The following is a 24,532-nucleotide window of genomic DNA, read 5'->3' on the forward strand; positions in this document are numbered from 1 at the left end:
ACGCTATGGGGACGGTGATAAAACAATACAATCTAATCTTTTAATTCTCGTCGCCATTTCACTTCTGTAATAGATTATAAAATGAGGAGAATTATGATTATGATTTTTGCGAAAATATCCTGGTTTCTCCGATTATACCTGAAGACCATGTTTATGCATCCTTTTCCTCATCAATTAAAATAGGGTGTCGGAATTAAAAATTCAGTTGCCACCGCCTATATTTTCAAAATTTTTTTCCACATGTAATCAGCTTATACACTATTGTACAAAAATATTTCATTAGCATGGCCTATAAAGGTAATTCCCCTTTCCATGTAATTCTAAAATATCAAGGGTAATTCCCTGTCAATAATTATACCCAATAAACCACTTTTGCTGAAAATACCGATTAATTTCGTTTGAATTCACAACAATCTCATAAAAACAATTGACCCATAATATCTTAACAGTACCCGATGGCCCTTTCAACGCTTTGAATTTAGTATACCACTTCACTGTCGGTAGTCATAAATCATCTATTGCAAAAACAAAAAAACAAAAAAATATATTTAAAAAAAAAAAACAATAAAAAAAAACACACACACATTTTTCAAAAAAATTTATACTCCTCTTTAACAGCAAACCGATTTCGCATGCTCAAATTTCACAAAAAAATCAAAATTAAGTGGAAAATTATAAATATAAGCTTTTATTCATGTATTACATTTTTAAAACAGCCAGAGTAACGCACAAAAAAACCCCGCATAATTCTTACAAAATTGAATCATTGGCAAAATGGAATCACGCTTCAACGCTTTTGTTAATACAACGGTAGCATTTGTATTTCATAGATGTTGCACCACTGCCTTTACTTAAACATGCAGGTATTGTACCTCATAAAACGTATTTACTTTGGTACATAGCATCGTTAATTGGATCCATTCAACATGTAGTTGATCACTTCTCGTTTCACAGTGTTTGACAGATATCCTGAAGTTGCATTATTGTTGCTAGATTATTACAGAATTACACTCACTTGAAATACGGCGGTGAAGGACATGCTTACTCTTCCAGAGCACCTAATGTCACTCCTTTTTTTTGTAGTAGTTCATACTGCTGGTGCTTTAGGTTTTTTGTGTTACGTCTTGTTTCCCTTTTCTTCAGTTTTATGTATAATCCGCTACATTTTGCATATAAATCGTCTCTAATGTTTTCCCATTTTGGCCATATTTTTTTAGCATTTTTACGTATGTGAATTATCCCATTGCTGACGTTTCGGTATTTTGTTTTTGCAAATACATCTAAAGTACTTTTTCTGAAAATTATTCATTATTAGCTAATTTACTTCTTAAATTCATTTTTACAATCAAACTTAATTCACAGAAGCCTTTTCGTTTAGTTTCAATACATTTTAGTTTATTTCTATTAAATTAGGCTCAGAATAAAATAAAAAAAACTTTTTATATTTAGTAACAATAAAAACGAAAATATTTTGGAGTATGAATACACAACATCAGCGTGAAAAGAGCGAATGAACTGTCCTGGCCGCCGCTACGTCATTGGAATGTTACAAATGCATGTGATAAGATTTTTTTCTCAAAACAACGGATTACCGTGGCTTATAGAATTGAAATGTACAGTTATGGAAAGCTGAGTTGGAAATTAACCCAGACGACATGTTTTAACAGTGTTAGTATTTGGAGTGTCACGAACCGCCACAGCCGAGCTCATCGGCAAGATTGGTTTTTATAGCCACTGGCATTGGCGTTGCAGGCGGTTGGCATCCTGTAGATAGAGTAAAAAGTGTGTGTCACTCATTGATTTCTTTTGGAGAGAAGAACAGTCCCGACTGTAGCTTCGTGCAGATACCTCATTCTGATGACCGCTCATGTACATCATATGCCTGATTTCGAAGCCAGCGTCACTCATTGCTTAAATCACGGAGATAATGAGCTGTGAAGATTACACTACACTACAGGATGCATTTTACGACACATCTGCCATGAATCTACTGAATTGGTAAGATACCATGGATGTAAATCTTGCGGAGATTTGGACGACAACGCACCTTTGTTGATGTGATTGAAAAGTGAAGTTGCATCCGGATCGGTTTTTTGAAATTAACAATTTCAATGAAGCAACTTGGCAGCGATCATAAATATTCGCTTGTCATTTATGGTGTCTTCAGACTCCAGTCCGCCTTGCCATATTTTCTGTTTCATTACATTGACATGCAGACATATCTACGATTATTTTCATCAAAGTGGTATTCAAACCAGTTTAACTGGAGTAATTTGTGAATTCAATTCCACGGGTGACAAAATGCATGGCAATATTATACCAGACACGGTATCTAAGGATCATTGGCTCTACATCAGATGAGGTACAGGTAAGAATTCATCTTTTCTAAGTCATTCATTGTAATAATCTGTATATGTTTGGTAAGACGAGAGAGGCCTTTTTCGAGGTTCTTTTTCAATTTCTGGTGAAGGTTTTCATTTGCCTTCCTAAATTCCCTATCGGGAACGATGTGAGTATACTTTTCTAAATCATGGATGTGTCGGTTTATTGCGGCTCGAATGTTTTTCATTGAGTTTTTGTGGTATTCTTTGGACTGGGCAGCTGACATTATCTTGCATCTTTTTTCGGAAATTTTCTGGGATGCCTCGATGTAAAATTTAGCCAACACTATGTTCAATTCTTCTGTTGAAACAGTTTTGAAATCTATAACTTGATCCAAGGCTTCAATACACCATTTTGAAAATCAACAAAACAGACATATTCAATTTGACTTTAAAAAAAACCACACATAACAAAGGCAAGAAAATATCCGATTCAATGGTAAAAAAAGACCAATTAGTTATTCAAAAGATTCAGATAGCTCAGTTGCAGAGCGCTCAAGTTTTTTTGAGAGGTCCCAGATTTAAATACTGGTTTGAATTTATACATTGTTTTACTCATTTACGGAGTATGGCAAAACTATAAATAGGGTTTCCTAAGTTTTGATAAGTTTTTATTTACCTTGGAAAACTTGGACTCCTACTTTGTGTTTTGTTTTGTAGATTTGGCCTGTCGACTTTCTGGAAGTTTTTTCAGCTCTATTGGAGTAACAGTTTTAAATCGTTTCTTTTGCTTTTGAGGTGCAGAAACAGTAGGTTTTTCAAAAACGTAAGTCGACTTGGGATCTGCGGTGCCGATGGGACCAGTGTCTCTGGCTGGGGCGTCAACGAGATCTGCGGTGGGGTCTGCGTCTTTGGATTGGGTGTTAACTGAATCTACGGTGGGGCCTGCGTCTCCAGCTTTTTTGACAATTTAGGATTTCCTGGAGCAAGTCACAAATGTCTACCTCTACCATAATAGTGTTTGAGTCCCCAGTCTCCATTTCAAGCAACTTTTCACCCCCACCTATATCAACATCCGGCACCTCTTCCATCTTTGTTTCACTATGGCTAAAGCAGACGACAGGAGGTCGGGGGTCATCGGTCAGGGGCTTTGTAGGAAGGGGTATTATCTTTAAATGATTGGAAGGCAACAAATAATGGTATAAAACTTTATTTGTTTTTAATTTTAATCGTTTTGTTGAGAATGAATGAAATATTAGAATTTTCGGATCAATAAAAAAGTATTTCCGGGAACACTGAAAATAAAAGTTTTCACCAATCAAACCAATCAAAAGACAACAAATGCGTAAAATGTATTTCTTACTTAATAACACAATTAAATACGTTCAATCAATGTTGCAACGCTGGACCCAAACCCCTTATCTAATTACAACATATGATCTTTATGTTCTACAAATGTATAAGCAGCATAAAAAAAAACGTAGGAGCAGTTGTCAGAATATCTACTGTGAAAGTACTTTAATTCGTGGATACTAATTTTCATTGATAATTGAATTCGTGGTTTTCATTTTTTGCAGTATACATATCAAAAGAAATCTCCTTTTCGTTATGAACCAAATGTTGTGGTTTGACATTCCCACGAAAGCCACGAAAATTGGAACCCCACGAACAATAGTACTTTTTATAGTATTTCATTGTGTATAATTCCTGACTCCAGTTAAACTCATCGATAAAACATAAATGTTTAGGAGTACAAATGTTAGTTTGTACATTAATCTTTTTCAAGGTTACACATTATTCAAACCAATATTGTTTTTTATTGAAAGTTAATTAATACTCATAACATCAATACAAACAAAAGCGTAGTACTTATCCTTGGCCCTCTATGGTGTAATACACTGCAGATTTTCTAATAGAATATGGTTCTCTTACAGCAAAAAAAATGATGAATTATTCTTAGAGGTTCTATTTTACATTTTAAAAAGTAAAACGACTCGTAGATTAACACTAGTATTGTATGTTGTTTTCTTTCTAATGCATTTCATCAAATTTCTTCTGTTTTTACCTGCATGTCCATATTCTTTTTCGCATATCATTTTTCTATTTCACTATTGCATACATATATGTAATCGAACATATTAGAGCATGCTGATTCAATGTGCTTATATTTGTCATATGATAGGAGACGGATTAACATAAGCGTAGTCTTCTTTCTAATACTTTATGATGTATTACTGTTGTATTTATTATAACAGATGAATTTATTTGAAATAAAAAATATGTTTAAACTAAGAAGCATATTTAACTTCTAGGAATAAGGTTCTCTTGCTTGAATGACCATTACAATGTACTTATTGAGTGTCATTCGATCCCCAAAATTCAATTTATTTAAATTTACACATAATATTTCACTTACTATTGTTCATCTTCTGACAAACAAAAACTCAAATAAACAACCGAATATTCAGTCAAGCTCACTTTAAAATGGTTTATATATAAGATGTTACGTCAAATTGATATTCTTTTAAGTTGAAGAAGAGTGAAAGAGTAATCAAGGGAACCATGGTTTTAGCGGTAATCAAAAGAATGCAATGCAGGGACAAAGACCAGCCATGGAAAACAGACATACACAACAAAGAACACAGAGTAACTAAAATCATACATACAAAGTAACAAAAGTAAATGAGCAACTCGGACTCCACTAAAAACTTGGAGCATGGACCAGGTGCACCGGTAGGGTAAGCGTTAAAAAATTAAAAATAAAAAAAATAAGCAATACTTACATAAGTAACCGATACGGAAACATAAAAATTTCGTTAACACTCTTCCAATCTTCCAATAGAACAAGTGCATTTAAATATCTACCGATCTTCCAATACAAGAGAACTTTGCATTTAAATCTACAGAAACGTCGTACCATCATGTGTACAAACATGCATCCGGGTTATATATTTTTTACATTACATGCAAAACATCTTGATGTCTTAATTAGATGTATAACATGTTCGCGATCTCTTTCATTTGCTTCTGGGTATTTGGAGAAACATCAATAGTTTATATAACATTTTTGAAGTTGAGCCTCTGTAAGAACGAGGCAGTGGTTGAAATTTGGTATGAAAAAAAAATATAATTTAACAATTTGCACCATCAAAGACAAAGAAAAAAGACACTATTTTCCATATTATGTTGGCGCATTGAATTCAAATTTCATTGAAATGCACTAAAAATGAACATTTCAAGGGCAGATAACTCTGTCAAACATCATTTTTCTAACATTCTATTGAAAGATTTCAAATTAAAGCCCGTGAAACGGAGATCAAATGTTGGTCTTTATAAATAAAGAAAGTATCCTTGAGTAATATTATGTTGTCAGATCGGTGGAGTTTTGACATGCATGTTTCTGATTTTTCCCATATAGCCTGAATCTTACTAACACTTACCCTTATTTGTAAAACCAATGACATTAAATTTTCACCTGGAAAACAAAATAATGAAGTGCTAGAAAAAACAGTCAAACAAACAAACAAAATAAAGGAAACACTAACGACACATACACCCTGTATTAATATCATTAAATATATATAAACACATCCCATATCCTATGAATCACATTCAGATTATTTGAAACTTGTATAAGCTTGCTAACAATATGTTTCAATATATTTAAGAAACCAATGATGGGAAAATTAAGTTAACTGCAGCCAAGAACATTTCAGATTTAATCGACCACATTTTCCTTCCATTGTATAAATCTGAACTTTTATAGTAATGTTATTTTTGTTTTGAACCGACGCTGATTGGAATCCTCAAGTTTACACTCATAGATATATTGTTTAGCAATCATGAGTTACTTAAGAAATAGGAATGCATTGCTAAATTTTTTAAAAAAATCTTTCTTCTTAATACTTATTGGAATAAGATCTTTTGAGCTGAAACAAAAATCCTGATACAGATTATTTACATGAACACAATAAAACCTATTGCTCAATGGTCGCATCATAAGCTTTACAAAATGTACAAAGTCTTGAGTTTACTAATTCTATTTGTTTTAATTCTATTTGAATACTAATTGTTTGAAGTAAAAATTCTATGCAGTAATTTGTATTGATTTTTTTTTTTTTAGATAAGAGATTTTGCAACATTTAAACACCATAAAATATTCATTCCATGGAAGATCGTTTATTTTTAAACTATTCTGCCATGTTTCTATTCTATGATTTGGCATATCAAAATTTTCTTTAATCATGCTATTATATGTATACTTTAAACTATTACATTTTCTAAGCTTTTCAATAAAACTGTTTTGACTTGATTTTTATTAAGAGCAACTCGGCGGGTGTTTCTAGAAAAGCTGTGGACGCTTACCAGACCGGTGCACCTGGTCCATGCTCACAGTTTTGAGTGGAGTACGAGTTACTCATTTACTTTTGTTACTTTGTATGTGTTAATTTGCTTATTTTATGTTCGTTGTTGTGTATGTCTGTTTTCCATGTCTGGTCTTTGTCCTTCGATTACATTCTTTTTGATCCCCGCTATAGCCTTGGTTCCCTTGATTACTCTTTGTAACAATGTTTTCAAGCTCATCTGTAGTAACCTTCCTCAATTCTACTCTTTCAATATACTTCAAAGAATAAGGAAGGCTAGAAATTAAACTGAACAATTGCAAGAAGTTATTAGTATTAACAATTTTGTCTCATCAAAACTGTAACTTTTTTCCATTCCTGTCTATCAAATCAATGAAAAATTCAATGTCCTTTCCCATCCATTTTGCAAAATTAGGAATATCATGTACTTTTGCATAATTCAAAATGTCTTAACTTTATAAAACTTTAAAAACTTCTCTCAAAAAAATGTTTGTTACGTAATCCACAACTTTTCTTTTTCAGTTTGAAAAATTCTGAAACCTCCAAACTGAATAATTTGTTTCTCTGCAACATCTTGCCAAATCCCTGGGCTATAATGTAGAATTCTTTTATCCCAACTAAGTTTCTAGTATGTACAAACATATTCCACATGGATTATATTTAAATCACCATCTCGAAATTTTTCAATCATAGTGTTTCTCTAAATCCTTTCAGTCTTTCCATCCCATATGAAACTGCAAAAAAGTCTTTTACTATCAGTCATCATGGAAACTCTTGGGTTTGGCAAAGTTGTGAGCAGATTTAAAAGTTTTGGTAAAGTTTTAACTGTGATCTTACCTAAAAGAGATAATTTACGGTGCTGCCAACTTTTCAATAGTTTTGAAATTTCGTGTTATTTTTGTTTAAAGTTTAGCTCTATCATATCCCCACGACATAATAAAAACTTTATGCCAAGAAGTGTATCATTTGTGCAAGTCCAATTAATATTAGAATCTTTACACAAAATATTATCACAGTAATTTTTCCTTCCAATCAACACTGCTGTTGTTTTTTGAATTATTCGTTTTTAAGCCTGAAACGTTATGCAAAGTTTAAAAACTCTTTAAAGATTCCCTTTATGATCTTTTTTTCAAGTTTAAAACAATATCATCTGCATATTGACTTATAATTAAAGCATAAGTATTAAATGCAATTCTCCTAATAGTACTACTGGAATTAATCGTAATTGATAACAATGCTACTCCTATGATAAAAGGTAAAGGTGACAGAAGATCACCTTGACGACAGCCTCTCCCCAAATGAAAAAAATAATAGATAAATGCCCATTGTTGATTACACAGCTTCTTGCCTGTTTTACAGTGAAGTTAATCAACGTTACAAAAAAGGTCCTAAGGCTTAAATGATAAATAAGGGTAACAACAAAATTACCGAACACTAATCACATTCATAATCAAGTCAAGTCCAAAATAAATCTGGCAAAATAGATATTACACCATAGAAGCAGCTGGTACCGCAATGGTCCTGACTTGGTACAGGCACTTCAAACGAAATATTGGGTTAAATCTAGGTTTTACAGCGCGCTAAACCCCCTCTTCCATTGCGGCGTTACTAAGCCAGAGGTGATTAAAATGCATTTGCATGCTGTTGTCATAATCCGTAAATCAGCAGTTACATCAGCACAATGAGCAATTTACTCATTATTTTAGAAGAAACTGAGTATTTTTCAACAAATCTTAGTTTTGAAATTACTACTGTTGTCAAATTCGAAATGTAGGTCTTTAAAAGATGCAATACAGGCTGTTTCTGTAGTCTCCTTTATCTCGAGCTCTGGTAGATATATTGACGGTAACCATTTACCAAAAGAAGGGTTCCTGATGGACAATATATTTTCAGTATATCTGCATGTAATATTAAAGGATTTAGCATCTTTAAATTTTTTTATTCTTTACGAGGTTCTTAAGAAATTTAGTCTCGTATGAATATAAAAATAAATAGGCTAGGAGAGGAGCAAAGTTAGTGCCCATTGGAATGCCAACTTGTTGCTGAAAAATAGCTCCTCCAAAAGTAACAAATATGTTATCAATGAGGAAATCATGTATTTCGTAAACCTGCTTTTCTGTGTAGCACACTTTTCCCTTCTGAAATGTTTTAAAAATATATGTTGATTTGTAACTAAAACCAACATATTTTTGAAACAACAAAAGATTTACGAATAAGCCCTTTCAAACAAGATTTAATAGCAGTGATAAGACCTATACTGCTACCACACTCTCCAAAGGAGAGATTGTGGAAAACCATAAACTTATGCTATCCTCTTTTGGTCTCTCTACCAAAGACGATAATTGCGATTTACCGTCTACGTACTGGATTCAAGCATTTATACAAACAACGTTTCATAGCTGGATCTGCAAACTGTACCACCAAACCTCTTTCAAAACTTTTAACTTTTAAACCCATAGAGGGTCTGAGATCCTACCACAACATTTCTTACTCCCGTTTTGGTATTAATTCAGTGTGGATCCTGAAAATTCGAAAAATCTTTTGAAGACAACCAGTTCAAGACTATTATCAGAATATAATAGCATTAAAACCTATGATTACCACTGTATACTTCTATTCCCTATACTCAGTTACAATCCCGACTTAAAAACATTATACATTGTTCATTGTTGTTGTTTTTCCAAAAAAAGATGGTACACCTAGATACAAATATATAGTTCTTGGTAGAGATTCCTCATACTTTGTAAGAAATAATTACAAATCATCTTCCAAATATTCAGGGAACGATGTTTACAAAATGCTGGAATTTTTAATCGACAACATATTTGTTCAGTATAGTGGGCCCGTTTTTCAACAAACGGTCGGCATTCCAACGGGAACAAATTGTGATCCTCTACTTGCAGACCTATTCCTTCACTCTTATGAGGCTGACTTTATAGCTGATCTGATCTGAAAGACGTTCGGCTAGATCCTTTAATCTCAGTTTCCGAAATAAAGATGACATATTATCTTTAAACAATCCAAATTTCGGGAATTTGATATATTCCAAAGAAAAAACGATATTACAGGCACTGTAACGTCAGCCTCATATCTTCACCTACACTTAGAAATCGATGGTAGAGGAAAACTATTGACCAAACTTTACTACAAACGTGATGACTTTTCATATAGAATTGTCAAATTTCCTTTCATTTGTGGCAATATCCCTTCAGCACCTGCGTATGAAGTGTACATATCACAACTAATACATTATGCCAGAGCTTGCCGAAACTACACAGACCTTTTGTATCGCGCTAGAATTCTAACAAATAGGCTTCTGGAACAGGATTATGTTGCTACAAGATTGAAGTCATCACTACGGAAGTTTCATGGTCGTCATCATTTACTCGTGAATCGTTATGATGTATCTATCTGCGCCATGAAAACTGATTTATTCAACGTGTCAAAGTTTTCCTTCCCTCTTTCGTCTACCCCGGACTTGAGTTTTTATGAGCAACTCGGCGGGTGCTTCGAGTTGCTCATTTGTTACTTTGTATGTAAGATTTTTGTTCATGTTCTTTGTTGTGTATGTCTGTTTTCCATGTCTGGTCTTTGTCCCTGGATTACATTCTGTTCATTACCACTATAACCTTGGCTCCCTTGATTATTCTTTCTATTTATCATTTGGGAACGTAGTAGTGTAAAGAAGTTGAGAAGTCAAAACTTTGGAAAGAACTAATTTCCGAAAAGTTCTAGGATTTTAGGTTTTGAAGTAAATCTTTAGAATTTTTAACTATCCGCATATTATTAATGCAACTACGAGAGTATGTGGTATTTCTATAAGCTTGCTGTCCATCCTTCACCGCAGACAATATCTTTGTAAGATGCATCTCCTTCGTGGAAGCAAGATGAGGATTATATTCAATAGAGGCAAAAGCGTTTTCGAAATCAACTATTAAAAGCAACCTTTCCACATCATTTTCTTCTAGATGATGCATGAGATTATAAAGCAATCTGATATTTTCTCCAATAAAACGGTCGTTCATGAAGCCTCGTTATGTATCACTTATAATGTGAGGTAGTACCTTTGAAGTCTATTTGAAGTACTGAGGGAAATAATTTCATATCTACATTAAGAAGACAGACGAAGCGCCAGTTAGATATGCATCTCTGGTCTTTCCCTTCCTTATTTTAGCAAGTGATTACACTCTAGTACTGAAAGTCTGAAAAACTATTAACTTCTTAGCCATACTTAAAAAAGCGATAAACAAATACATGAAATAAGCCAGTATCCTTCCAAAAATAACTCTAAAGAATTCAAAGGTAAATCTATCCGAATCTTCACTCCTCTCATTCGACATGTTCTTAAATTCTTTACTATACTCCTCAAAAGTTAATTTTCTTTCATAGGATTCACTGATAGGTTGTGGAAATTTAACACTGTGATTGAAAAAAATAGTTGTCAAAAAATTGTTGTTTGTTTCGACCTTAACGAATATATTTCTTTTTGTAAAAAAAACAGTTTTGTTCATTTTAAATATCTGATGAGCAGTAGATAGATGATTTCCAGGATCATCGATTAGTTCACAAACAGTCTTAAAAGTTTTTTTTTTCTTTTCAATACTTGAAAAATATTTTAGAATACTTTTCACTATACTCATAAAATTAACTTTAGCTCTTAATGTTATACCATCAACATGTTTTTCTCTGTGCTCAACAAGTTTCGCCTTCTTATTGGCTAATGTATTTTTAAAGTCACAATTTTGTCATTTAATTCCTTCATTTCCTCCATTCATGTTTAGATTTATTAATGCTATAAAATAGTTTCACTTCTAATTTCCATTTTTAAAATTAAAAAAAAAATTTGGTCGTTACAGGACAACACGATGTTTTCAGGATCAGCTTCTTGCATTATAGTATTTTAAAATTGTTCCTGTAAAGCATTTTTGTACCATTTCAGAGTAATCATAATCATAAAATAATTGTGAGTTGAATTATCAATACCGTTTTGATATTGAATAGTTAAGGATATCGTGGAATGGTCAGCTTTATATCCTAGACTTATATCAAAGCTTTTTTGCAAAGAATATACAAGTCTTCTGATATTAAAAAAAGAGTCAATTCTACTCTGTTTGACTGGAGAGTGTGGTCGCCACGTATATTTAAGTGTGTTAGGATTACCGATCCTCTAAGGATCTACAGGATTTAATGTTTCAATCATATTTTCAACAGATCTTTTACAATTTGGATGACTATCAAGTACATTTAAGAATTGGCAATAATAAAAATTTTGTAAATTTGTTGTTGTTTTTTTTTCAATAGACAAAATTTTTATCACAGCCGATTCTTATAAATTAATTCTAAACATATTTTTATCTTTAAACAAGCTCTGAATCTAACTGAATAGGGGCGTGTCAATATTTTTATTCATTGAGATATTACAAAATTGTTTTAACCAATCAGATTACGGTATTTATCTCAAATTAATTTATTATTATATGTGTTAATATTTTCATCATCAATAAAGTTCTAATCACTACATAACACTATACAAGAGTTTCAAAATAATGTCATCAAATTCATGTTCATCTGTATTATAACCGTACAAGGATACAAGTGATTCTTACCAGTGAAATTCATTATGATTTATTTACCATTTGTTTCACTAATGTAACTATTTACAATAGTAACAACGACCTTTTTAATCATAACACATACTCTTGTACTTCTATTGTTGCAGTGACTATAACAGATTTGTTTAATCCCATTCACCCTCCAACCGTTCCTCAATTTCGTTGGTACTATGGGGCTCTTGGAAACAACTGATATCTGCATTCGCCTCACCTATCCATTTAGCAGATCCATGCTCTTCCTCTGATTAGAAAATAAGCCCCTTACATTTAAAGAAAAAAAAACAGAAGTTTCTTCAGTCATTTTAGTGAACATCAAAGATTTTTCTGTTAAACATCATGCAAAATGCATAATATATTTACAATAAAACATCACTCTAACACAGCCTACACACCCTATACAGTCTCTTACACGAACATTACATCCATGCTCAAATGTCGCAATGATTGAAGACACACTCGCTCACACTAACACTACACCCTTGCTCAGATGTTGCAATGATTAAAGACACTCTCTCACACTAACACTTCGCCCTTGCTCAAGATGTCGCAATGATTGAAGACACACTCTTTCACACTAACACTTCACCCTTGCTCATATGTCGCAATGATTGAAAACACACTCTCTCATACTATCATATTACCCTTGCGCAGATGTCGCAATGATTGAAGACACACTCTCTCACACTAACACTTCACCCTTGCTCGGATGTCGCAATGATTGAAGACACACTCTCACACTACACCCTTCCTCAAGTGTCGCAATGATTGAAGACACACTCTCTCAAACTAACACTTCACCCTTGCTCAAGATGTCGCAATAATTGAAGCACACTCTCTCACACTAACACTCCACCCTTGCTCAAGATGTTGCAATGATTGAAGAAACACTTTCTCACACTAACACTTCATCCTTGCTTAAGATGTTGCAATGATTGAAGAAACACTTTCTCACACTAACACTTCACCCTTGCTCAAGATGTTGCAATGATTGAAGAAACACTTTTTTACACTAACACTTCACCCTTGCTCAAGATGTCGCAATGATTAAAGACGCATTGTATCATAATTGCTGCAGTTTATTTGGATCTTTAATACTAATAAAGGAGCACTGAAATGAATGCTTTATCAAATAGAATACTGAATATATATTTTTTTTTTACTCTTTGAATTTTTAGTTAACAAATTAAATCTGAATACATAAGTAATGATTTTTTAATGGCATATTTATTCAATTCGTAAAAAAGGATGAAATGAAATACCTGTATATTTTGTGTATCCCTCATTTTGTCTTTCCAAACACTGTGCCATTTGAGTACCACATATTGTCAAATTTCATGGAGTCTGCGAGTCGTTAGATTAACCCCATGTTGTTCTTCATCACATCATCTACCAGTTTAAATGTTGTTGTTAGTGCTAAGTTTTTCTTCTCCCTCATAACTCTAGACTTTCCTTCACACAATAATTGGTCGGATTAGATGTGTCTTTCCAGGAATAAGGTGGATTGCCTGTACTTCTGATGGTTGTACTGCGAAATCGTACTTTTCCTTCACAATCTTAATAATAAAAATATCTCATCCTGGGTTTCTCTATAATCCATGACCTTGATTGTAAGTTTTCTTGAATGTTGTACATTATAGTTGTACATCTTTCTATTGATCTTATTGCATTGCCCTTGGCTACTTGATTTAACTTAAAGGTGCAGGACAGGGCTATCATTTCTCCCATGTTCTCATTCTCATGTCAAAGTTCTTTAATGCATTGTGTTTGTCTGTCAAATTTCTCCTTTCTGTTTTCTAGATCTTTCTTCATTGTTTCTATCAAGTCGGACACTATAGTTGTAAATATATCATTCTTTATGACAAGTGAGTTCAAGGCCTGGTGTAGGTCAGACTTTCTCAATACACCTTTAAGTCCTAATTTAATTGAATTTAGATCATTCTGATTTATGTAAAATCAACTCTTACAATAAATGAAAGTTCACATGGCAACCTGTCATTTGATGGCTCTTTGTCTGATGGTCTGAATTCTTTATTGTCTAAGATTTATCTACATTTTTGTCAGATTCAGGTTTGCTTGCTACATGTCTCAGTAATTCTTGAACTGTTTTATCGCTATTCTTATCTCCTCCTCTGATTAGGTTGAATAACTACAACTGTTTGTATACTCAATAAATCCATCAATCCAAATAATTCAAGAATATCTTAAAATTCATGGACACTGTTCACTAATTTTACAAATAAATATCCAAATTTTACAATAACCTTTTCTGTCAAAAAAAACCAGACATAGTCCAATAATTTCTGCTCATGCCAGTATACTTTTTATGCATATTCTCAGACACATTTCTAAACTTAAAAAAATTGCAGAGCAAATTTTTAGCTGACTATTCCGACGGCCATCTTGTTAATCACTCTAATTACATTTTTCTGATATCTTATTTAATTTAGGTATGTATTTCCTTAACACGAAATGATGAGTAACGGTCCTTTTAAAAATCAGAAACCGTTCGCGTCAAAATGATTCATGGTAAAGAAAAACCCACCAAACAAACGGCGCTTTTTCACTCAAATTATGCTATATATGTACTTAACGGTTGTCCTTTACATATTCAGATCTGTAATTTATAGAAAATTATACAATTATCTCCAACTAAAATCAACCAAATCGAACCAAATCAGGAAGGATGGCTCTAGAAAAGTGCTAATTTCAAGTTCAATCTACATAAATTTTATCTCAAAAGCGCAACATTCAAATGAAAAATAACTATGAATGGTGATGCGTAACCGATTCTGAATTAAAAAAAAATAAACCGAGTTCGGTGGGTTTTTGACATGTCTGAATCATCTCCTGTCTAACGGACTAATTTCAATTTAAAAAGACTGCTACTTAATAGTATAATTAACTGGAAAGAGTGAATAACCAAGACATTATCACGAGTGCCGAAGAATTCATAGAGTGAGCGGATCTTGTTCCGCGCACAAGATAAATCTTCAAGCGTTCTTGGCATGAATGATTATATTTTGGTTATTCACGACAACGAATCGATCATCCTATTAATTATATAGATTTTCTTATAATTTATCGATATTTTCAACATGAATTATAAATTATTTGATTGGCGGATTGATATCAAAATTGTGAAGTTTTGGCGGGAGAAAGTCCGAGAGTGGAATTTCCGAATCAATTCACAGGTTGAATTTTCGAAATTTATTACACAGGGAACATTTTCAGATAAAACACTATATAATAAGATAGCACTAATTGAATCAGATGGATTCATTTGTGTCAACAAAACATAATTTACATATAGATAAAAGAGACGTGAAATATTTTGCCTCGTCGAATTTGAAAAGAAGTAACTTACATACACATACATTTTGTACATCGAAGTTGTTAAATATAAAATCTACAACAATAACGAGTTAATTATCGAATTTCTAACATCGAATGAAATAAATTTTATAGTTTTGATCGCGAGGCTTGCCGAGCTATTCAAACTATAAAATTTATTTCCCAAGATGTGAGAAATTCATACTAAAAAAGCTAGGAGTGTAGATTCTCTTTTTCTAATGCCCTAAAAACGTCAAAAATACCCAAAAATGAAAAGCGCGTGAAACGTTATGATTCAGATTCGTAGGAAATATGTTGACGTCACACAAATGTAAACATTTCAAACAAAATAAACCAGACGATTTTAAGTCTTACTATGCCAAAGAGCCTATAAATAGGCTTTTCATACTCCCGTATTTTGCCAAGAACCTATATATAAGCTTAGCATCTGTTGTCTACATATTCAGCAAGTCAATTGTTCTGGAATAATGTCATTGACGTCACAGTTCTGAAAATGATGATATGTGGTGTGCTTCACAGGGTAGACTGTGCAAATTAAAACAACGCCAGAATAATTCCTTGCAAGTTTTGTTTTTATTTCTACTCGTCTTTATCTATTGATCAAATATTCACATTTTATTTCTCTTTGTTTTTACCTTCAGTGCAATATACTTAAATCAACCTGCTCTTCATGAATTTCGTACAGGGAACAAAAATAGAAAAAAAACGTGTAAAAGAAATAACAAAAGAAGAAAAACAGAAAAACAGAAACAAATGCATTGTAATGATAAATTTTAAACTATATAAACATGTAATTTCAACGATACAATATCTACATGTATTTATTATTGATAAAATCGCAAATATTGCACAATGATTTCAATTAAGTTGACATGGATTGCACGGAACATTTTGTCAGCTGAACATATGATTATGAAAATTAATCTTCTCACACCTATTAGCGCCAAGTATTCACTAATTAGGGAAAAGAGAACATTGACATGAATGTAATTTATTTATTCCTAGAGGTTTTACCAAATTTTTGAGGATTCCTTTCAATATTCCGAACAATAAGCTTAATTCATAAAGTTCAAAATCAAAAATGAGATTCTGAGAGAATTGTACTTTGCAAGATTCATCCCCTCCTGCTAACACGAAATAAAATTTAAAATCAATACATGTGACTATGTCAAAATTAGATTATTAACTTTATAACTGCTAACATAAAGAAACCATTTAACCGAACACAATATTGCAAGCTACGTAGTATAGACAATAAAACTGCTCTTATTTTTCTAGGTTCGGAACGCAGAAGGTGTCATTTTATGCATAGTCCCATTAGTTTGGATACATGAAAGTAATGAGTAAAGTCTCTCATAGGATTAGTCATAAAAATACACGTAGGTCGAATTCAAATAATTAGGTTGTTTATCTTGTTTTACTTCTGTTAGTTTTTTAAGGAGAATGGATATGAAATTCAAATTACTTCTTCTTAGTTGTTGTAATAGCTTATTATATCCTTTTTAAATAAATATCAGTGTAAATATGGCGGCTTGTGAATTTTTTGTGTGTGCTAATTATGGGGTTTTAAGTATTAAAATGGTTTAATGTAGTAAATAAGATTTATTTAGAACATCGACAAGTTAAAAACACTTCTCGTGAAATGGTCTAATTATATTCTATTGACGTTTTTTTTTTTTTTTCGTTTTTTTTCTTTTCTATTTTTGGGTACATTTTTATGCACGCAAGTACGTCAATACGTATATGTACTAAGTTGACAACTTGACATCATAAAATATATTCAAAAACATCCAAGTGATGAATATTTTATGTCTATTTCTTTCTTCGTTCAATCACCCCGCCTTTGCGCCCTTTCTTATGACGTTACTTTATTGTCGACGTCATAAGCAGGACAGTTGAATTTGAATCTTCAAACTCTTGCTTTTCAAAATAAAGAAAAGGCTGCACATATAACTGCAATGACAATCGAGGCAATTCAAGATGGAGTCCAAGACAATCGATTTCTAAGCCAATCAAACTCTGAGAACAAAAAGGACACTAATGATGAGAACATTTTTCCATACAGATCAAGCGGTATAAAAATTGAAGCAAAATTAGAGAAATATGTTTAATCCTGCCACATACGCTACTACCGGTCTCAAGCCAGGAACATGATTTTTTTGATTTTTATGTTCATTATTGTTCGTTTTACCTTATTGTATAGATCTTTTCTGAATAGTTTCACTTGATTTATCTTGGCGTCTTGTATAGTTTGCTTTTTGGTTTGGGTTCCGCCCTTCTTTAAAGATCGTGTTGTGACCTGTACAAGTTTAACTCTTCCTTGCTTGGCATTTGGTGGATGACCATCTCATTGGAAATCATAACACGTCTCATATTTTCATATAGATAAAAATACATATATAATTTAACTAATTGAAAAAAGAACAGCTTGTATTTCTTTTAACGGGTGTTTCTAGAAAACAATGGACGCTTACCCTACCAGTGCACCTGGTCCATGTTCCTAGTTTTTATTTTAGTGGAGTCCGAGTTGCTTATTGGCTTTGGTTACTTTGTATGTATTCGTTGTTGTATGTGTCTGTTCTATGTCTGGCCTTTGTCCCTGGATTACATTCTTTTGATTTCCGTTATAATATTGGTTTCCTTGATTACTCTTAGTTTAGTTTAGTTTGTTAGGGTTTAACGTCCGAGCAGCAATATTTCACTATATTCAGACGATGAACATGAAATTGGTGATAAAATGAACATGAAATGATGATGAAATGAAAAAAAGGGATGGGACACAAGGACAATGAGGTCGACAAATTTTTATTGCCACTGGAAATGGGGAGAGGTGGGTAGGGTCGGGCAATTTAGCCTCCTGTGGCGGAGCCGTATGGTTCCTACTCCGGGAGAATACCACAGTAGGGTTCTTTAACGTGCAAGGAACGTGGCATCTTTCCCAACACGGTGCACCACTATGGTTTGCGGTCAGGTTTTCCGTATTATAGCCTGACAACCCCAGCATGTAACACGCCAGGGGTACCCCATTCCACCACCTGGGGCACACATCCCAGTTGCTCTGTGGGCAGGGCGTGAGCACAATTTAATCGCCTTTTACGACGAGCTTAGCGCTGCTGCAGGCCTATTCTTTTGACACCCGAACCTGTACGGGTCTTAATTACTCTTGCATCATGATTAAACTCAATTGTCAATAAGAGAAAAGTTTCTGCATTTCACTTATTTGTAATTAAGAAAATTTATACTATCTATTTGTGACTACAGAAATCAGCTCATGGAGACCCAGTCAAAAAGATACTGTATACTTTTTTCCGATGCAGTCGGTATAGTTTCGCTTTTTTACCCTTTGACCTTAAAGACGCTCTTCCATGGAAACGCAAGTCACCTGATCAAAATTCTGTTTCCGGATTGGCCAAATGCAGATAACTGAGTGGCGTTCGAAAAAAACTGTATCAGAAATTGAAATTGCGTGCCATGTGTTATTTCCTAATGAAAATTATAAGTAAAAAGAACAAAGTTTGCAGCGTCGGCTATCTTTTTTTTAAACAAATACTGTTTTTAATATTAGTAAATGTTGCAACACTTTACACAGAAGTTAAATTACTTATTTTTCCCGAATAACGTTGTCTTTCCTTTATTTCATATTTTTATTCAATCATTGAAATTACTATTTTTTTGTACGTCTTTAGAATCTAGAATCTATCTGTTTCTGTGATATTTATTTGAGATATATAGAATATGCATAAACCAATAAACCAATGCATACTCTCTGTCAAGATAATTAAGTATGTTTATATCTAGTGTTGATTATTGAAATGTGTATAAAAGATCATGTACAACAATGTGTTACAGTTACCTATCAAACATTTTCTTGACAACAAGTTATGAATTATTAAAAGTTGTGTCAATCATACAGAGAACCACTGAGTCTTTCAATGTTTCCACTTGTGGGTCACAACGGTTGTGACTGACCAGGTTTTCCATGTATTACACAAGACCCGCCAAGGCATTTTCGAAGGAGAAAAAACTTTGAGGCTGGATCTGATGACAATTTACTAGGCATTGCCAAGAAGTCGGGTCTTTATCAAATCAATGAAATTATTTTTGTTCTCTTTCGACAATTGGTATAACATCGGTAATGGCACGCCCGAATATTCGCAATTCATTAAACAGATAAATTGTTGTCCGGTCATTGCACAAACATGTCTTCGTAATATATAGGCAGAAATACGTGTAGTAAAAATATTCGACAAGAATGCTTTTTTGGAAATATAAAAAAACTGTATTACTTGCTAATTAAGGGTTATTGATTGTCACATTACATTCGTTAATCCTATATTAAGATTCTTTATAGTTTTGCAGTTTATCAATATAAATCCTTTTATCTATGAATGCTTCAATATCTATTGACAGAATCCGACATGAAATCGTGAGCATGCTCTTTGAACATACGACTGGGTAAAATAGCCAAGATGCTACAAATGTACTTCCAACATTCACTTGGATGGGATTTCTGACTCCTTTTAGGCACTCATCCTTTAACATTTCAGGTCACAACTCCCAATTTCAATCCCAACTTTCCTTTTGTTAAATGGCACGTTGTAGTGAAATACATGTATATTAAAGATCGTATTACAAATACTTATATCAAAACGTATTTATTTTGGCCGTTGCTTATTTTCGCGGATTCTGGCTAAGTTAGGGTAGTGTGTTCTCCTGTGTGTGTTCGTGTCATGTCTGGTACAACCAACTCGGTTGGAAGTTAGGAAAGTGTGTTCTCCTGTGTGTGTTCGTGTCATATCTGGTACTACCAACTCGGTTGGAAGTTAGGAAAGTGTTGTGTGGTACCACCTGTTGACAGTCCCCAGTGAAATGTTAGTTATTTGTCCCATCCTTTTCCAGACATAAGAACATGGTTACAATCAGCAGTACACACAATTACAGGACTTAATGTGTATGTGTGGACCATCAGGAATTTATGAATGTACATGCCAAGCCTTAAACATTAAAGAATTTAAGAGCTATACTGATCGCCGCAGTTGTCCACCTTCTGACCCCTTTTTCCCCAATGAGTACAACCCCCAAAATCAATCTCAGCCTTCCTTTTAGATATGGCATGCAAAGAGATCCGTATACTTTCACTCAAGTTATTACCTGTACATCAGGAAAATGTATGTTTCTGGTCGCTTTTTGGCTCTTCATTTCTTATCAGTTAAAGTCACAACATAAAAAATCAACCATATTGATCCTTTGTTGTTATATTATGGCACCTTGTACTACATTTCAAAGAGTTCCATTCACTTACAGTCAAGCTATTGTCTTGACTTCATGATAATGCTTGTTTCTACCTCCTTTTTTTGGTTGACTGCAAGTGTTTTCTATATAAAATATTTTCAAAAGATTTTGTTCATTTTTACAGAAGCTAAGGAATGTTGATAAAATATGCCTTTTCCCTCTTTAGCTGTGGAACTTTCTAAAAATGTAAATGACCTTCTTTGCCCTCTTCCGTCAAAATTCATTTGAAAGTTCTTCTGTTCCATCACATCAGTGACGTAACGAAAGAAAAACGGAAGTGTTCCGAGTGTCAGTCAAACAGTGAAGTAAAAACAAAACAAAATCAGATGCCAACCCGGTCGTATAGCAGTTTTGGAACAATATGAAAAGCTAATGAAGGAGACCCTGACACATGCAACAAACGGGGTCACTTTTTAAATTGATATTTGGCGTAATTACACAGATATATGATGACAGGGAGGGAATTTACGAAAAATTCCCCTCCTGGCCATGGTGTATCTAATCAATATACCACATTTATAGAGAGCCCTTTAAAAATAAAAATAAAAACAAACAAACAAACAAACAAACGTTCAAAGATGTTGTACATACAACGTCAATACTAAAACAAGAATCATGTAAAAATGTCTTTTAAAAAGTTATTTTCAATGAAACAATACAGATGAGAATAACTATGCACATTATAGTGCGGACTAAAAAGAAAAATTGTATCAGTGAAAGTATTAATTTGGTTTAACAGAAGCTCTCCAGGAAATACTAAAATTATTTGTCAGCTTTACCCTAATTACTTACAATAATTATCAGCTCTTTTTTTCTTTTTTTTTTTTTTTGTGACATCCACTGATCGGTTGCCCGTCACCATAACAACACGTTATTTTAGTGCCTTTGTGGTTACCATCGAGTACTATAGACCATTCCTGGTATGCAATGTAGGATGTCTGAAAGTAGTGAAGAAATAAAAATGAATATAAAGATTAAGCGAATGTTAGGTTTTGGTCTCCTGAACAGTTAGGACAATTATCAATACCAACAATATCCCACATAATTCTCATCTACTCACTCTATTATGTCAGTATTATAGAAATACAAATTACTGTCTTGAAACCAGACAAGGTTTGTTTTAAGACATTAATTCAAAAAACAATGATAGTACCATAACTGTATCCGCCACGATTTTTGGAATATGGAAGTTGTGAAAAACTTCACTTTCATAGGTTGCAAATTAAATCAAACTATTTCTTTGAACACATAGGTGTTAACCATTGAAAATTCGGGAGATTTTTTCAAAGCGGGATATTTGCCAAGGTTTTGTTTTCGGGACATGTTTCGCACTGAAGAGATTAGAAAATTCATCTTTTTAGTTTTGCGAGATTTTATATTCTTCAGTTTTCGTTCCTTTTTTTTTTCTGATTTATGACAGCCCATGACAGACAGGTACACACGACCGTCTCTGTCAGGGATAACATAGCCAATCTCAACACACAAAGTGAAAGTAGCCCAGTAAAGGTCAGACGGTCAATGAATGAATGAATCAAACTTTGATCTTTATTGTAATTCCACAGCTTTTGGATGTAAAACAAGGAAAAAAACTGACACCATGATCATATCCTACCAATATCGAATATGTCTTTGAATATTCTTAATTAAAATAATGTTATGGAAAATAACCGGTGGTTGGTTATTTTTTGCAGTTTGTAGTTTGTAGTGACGTAAATTTTACATCTGGTCTGTTACATCATGCTGTTGAATTCTGGTTATTTTTATTGAAAAGTAACGCATATTCGTGATCACTTTGTTTTGACAATAATTAATTCAGTTCAAATAATTTATTCCCATTTTATGTCTAAAATTCAAATAAGACTAGAGAAATTTCAAAATGCAGCTTTGACACGAGCACGTAAGAGGGAATTGTATATGAAACATCAGGAGGATTCCCCGAAAGCGAGAGACGTTTCACCAATGCTACAAATAATGATAATGCCGCTAACAATACCATAACATTAAATGACTGCAAATTGTCAGTCATCCATATATTATAAACTTAAAACTGATTGGGCACTTCATATGTTATGACTGATGATGATGACCTAAAACTATCATTGAACAGTCAATACACACCTGTCGATCCAGTGGCAGGCATTAGGACAGGGAATACATGAAAAACAACATAATAAAGAAACGCAGCATGATACGACCGCAGTGTTTGAACCATTAACAGTTGATGCTAGTGTGGACATAATATTACTTTTGGAAACACTTAAGCATAGGGATTTACAGTTCATAACGGAGACAACATGCAACTGGATTGGACACAATATAGCACAAAATTTGAAATTAATTTTAAAGTGTTCATAATCGGACACAAAATAAAAAGGTCGAGATGTCTGAAACTTGATTGAAACTGCAAACATGGATTTTTATAAAGAACTAACTATTTTGCCGGATCCGGCAATATAGCCTCGGATGCTATTTTGCTCGATCCGGTAAAATAGTCTCAAAGGCTACTTTACCGGCCCTTCCTACTAGTATCTACTAACAATACACTATATATAATACATAATATATGTCACTTTGTTACCATTAATCAATGAATATATAAACTTCAGACTTATTTTGTTTTAATGATAATATTACAAAGTTTGGATAGTTTACTATAAAAGTTACAAGTTATAAAATTATAAGGATTTACAATTATTGGTAAGCTCTTTATCTTTATATTGCGGCAATATCACAATTTCAAAGTCCTTGAGAGTGGGGTGTCCAGTTAACGGTTAAACTCCAAGTTTAATTCATATATCAAGTTTAAAAATTATTTCAAAGTACTTGCAGAGGAACTCATTATACAGTTTAGCAAGAGTTGAAAAATATTCAAGGACGAGTCCAAATAATCTGAAAATATGCGTTCATAACGAACAACGTCGGTTTACCAAGTTATTGGATGACAATATGAATATAAACAGAAACAAGTCCAGGCTAAGATAATACCTATTTCAGGATCTGTCAGGGTTACTGTTCTATAAGTTTTCCCGTCAGATTGTGACAGGATTTTAGAGAGGTTAGAAGTAATCACAATTTTATTTGCTACTAAATGCTCTGATTGGCACAGTTTGAAATGACTAAAGAGTTCAAACCTCAATGTAGATATATCATTTACGATTGATATATCTTTGTGTTTGAAATTGCTCACCCATAGGCCAGTAAAAAATATATAACTGTCTCCTGCTACCCCATCTACCCTAAACATAGTATGGTCATTTTGGTTCAAGCAGCGTTCCTTGTGTCCCCATTAATTAATAGTAAAAATATTTTTCTGAAAAATATACTTTTCTTACCTACCTTATTTTTCTGTTAGCAGGAAACAAAACAATATTTCGTTTGGCCTTACGGAAAACAAAATTTCACCCTTTTGTTTTAGTGGAGATCTAGACCTGTTGCACACAAGCCATGTGACAAAGACAATGCAAAAACCTGTCTGGTAACGTCACTACTAACCGAATATATTCATTTGATTTAATTCCACTGGAAACCTAGTTCCATCGACCTGGTCTCATTAACTTGGTTCCCTTGACGTGGTTCCCTTGATTACCCTTCC

At 33.3% G+C, this 24,532-nt stretch overlaps 1 pseudogene; it reads right to left on the minus strand.

Annotated features, from left to right (window-relative positions):
• Nucleotides 1-1,588: 1,588 nt before the first annotated feature.
• On the minus strand, nt 1,589-4,417 carry LOC148600772 (uncharacterized; annotated as a pseudogene).
• Between the last annotated feature and the right edge of the window lie 20,115 nt (nt 4,418-24,532).

This window comes from Perna viridis, chromosome 12, assembly GCF_037379345.1.
Source record: "Perna viridis isolate PV_CMFRI_1.1 ecotype Kerala chromosome 12, ASM3737934v1, whole genome shotgun sequence".
NCBI lineage: Eukaryota > Metazoa > Mollusca > Bivalvia > Mytilida > Mytilidae > Perna > Perna viridis.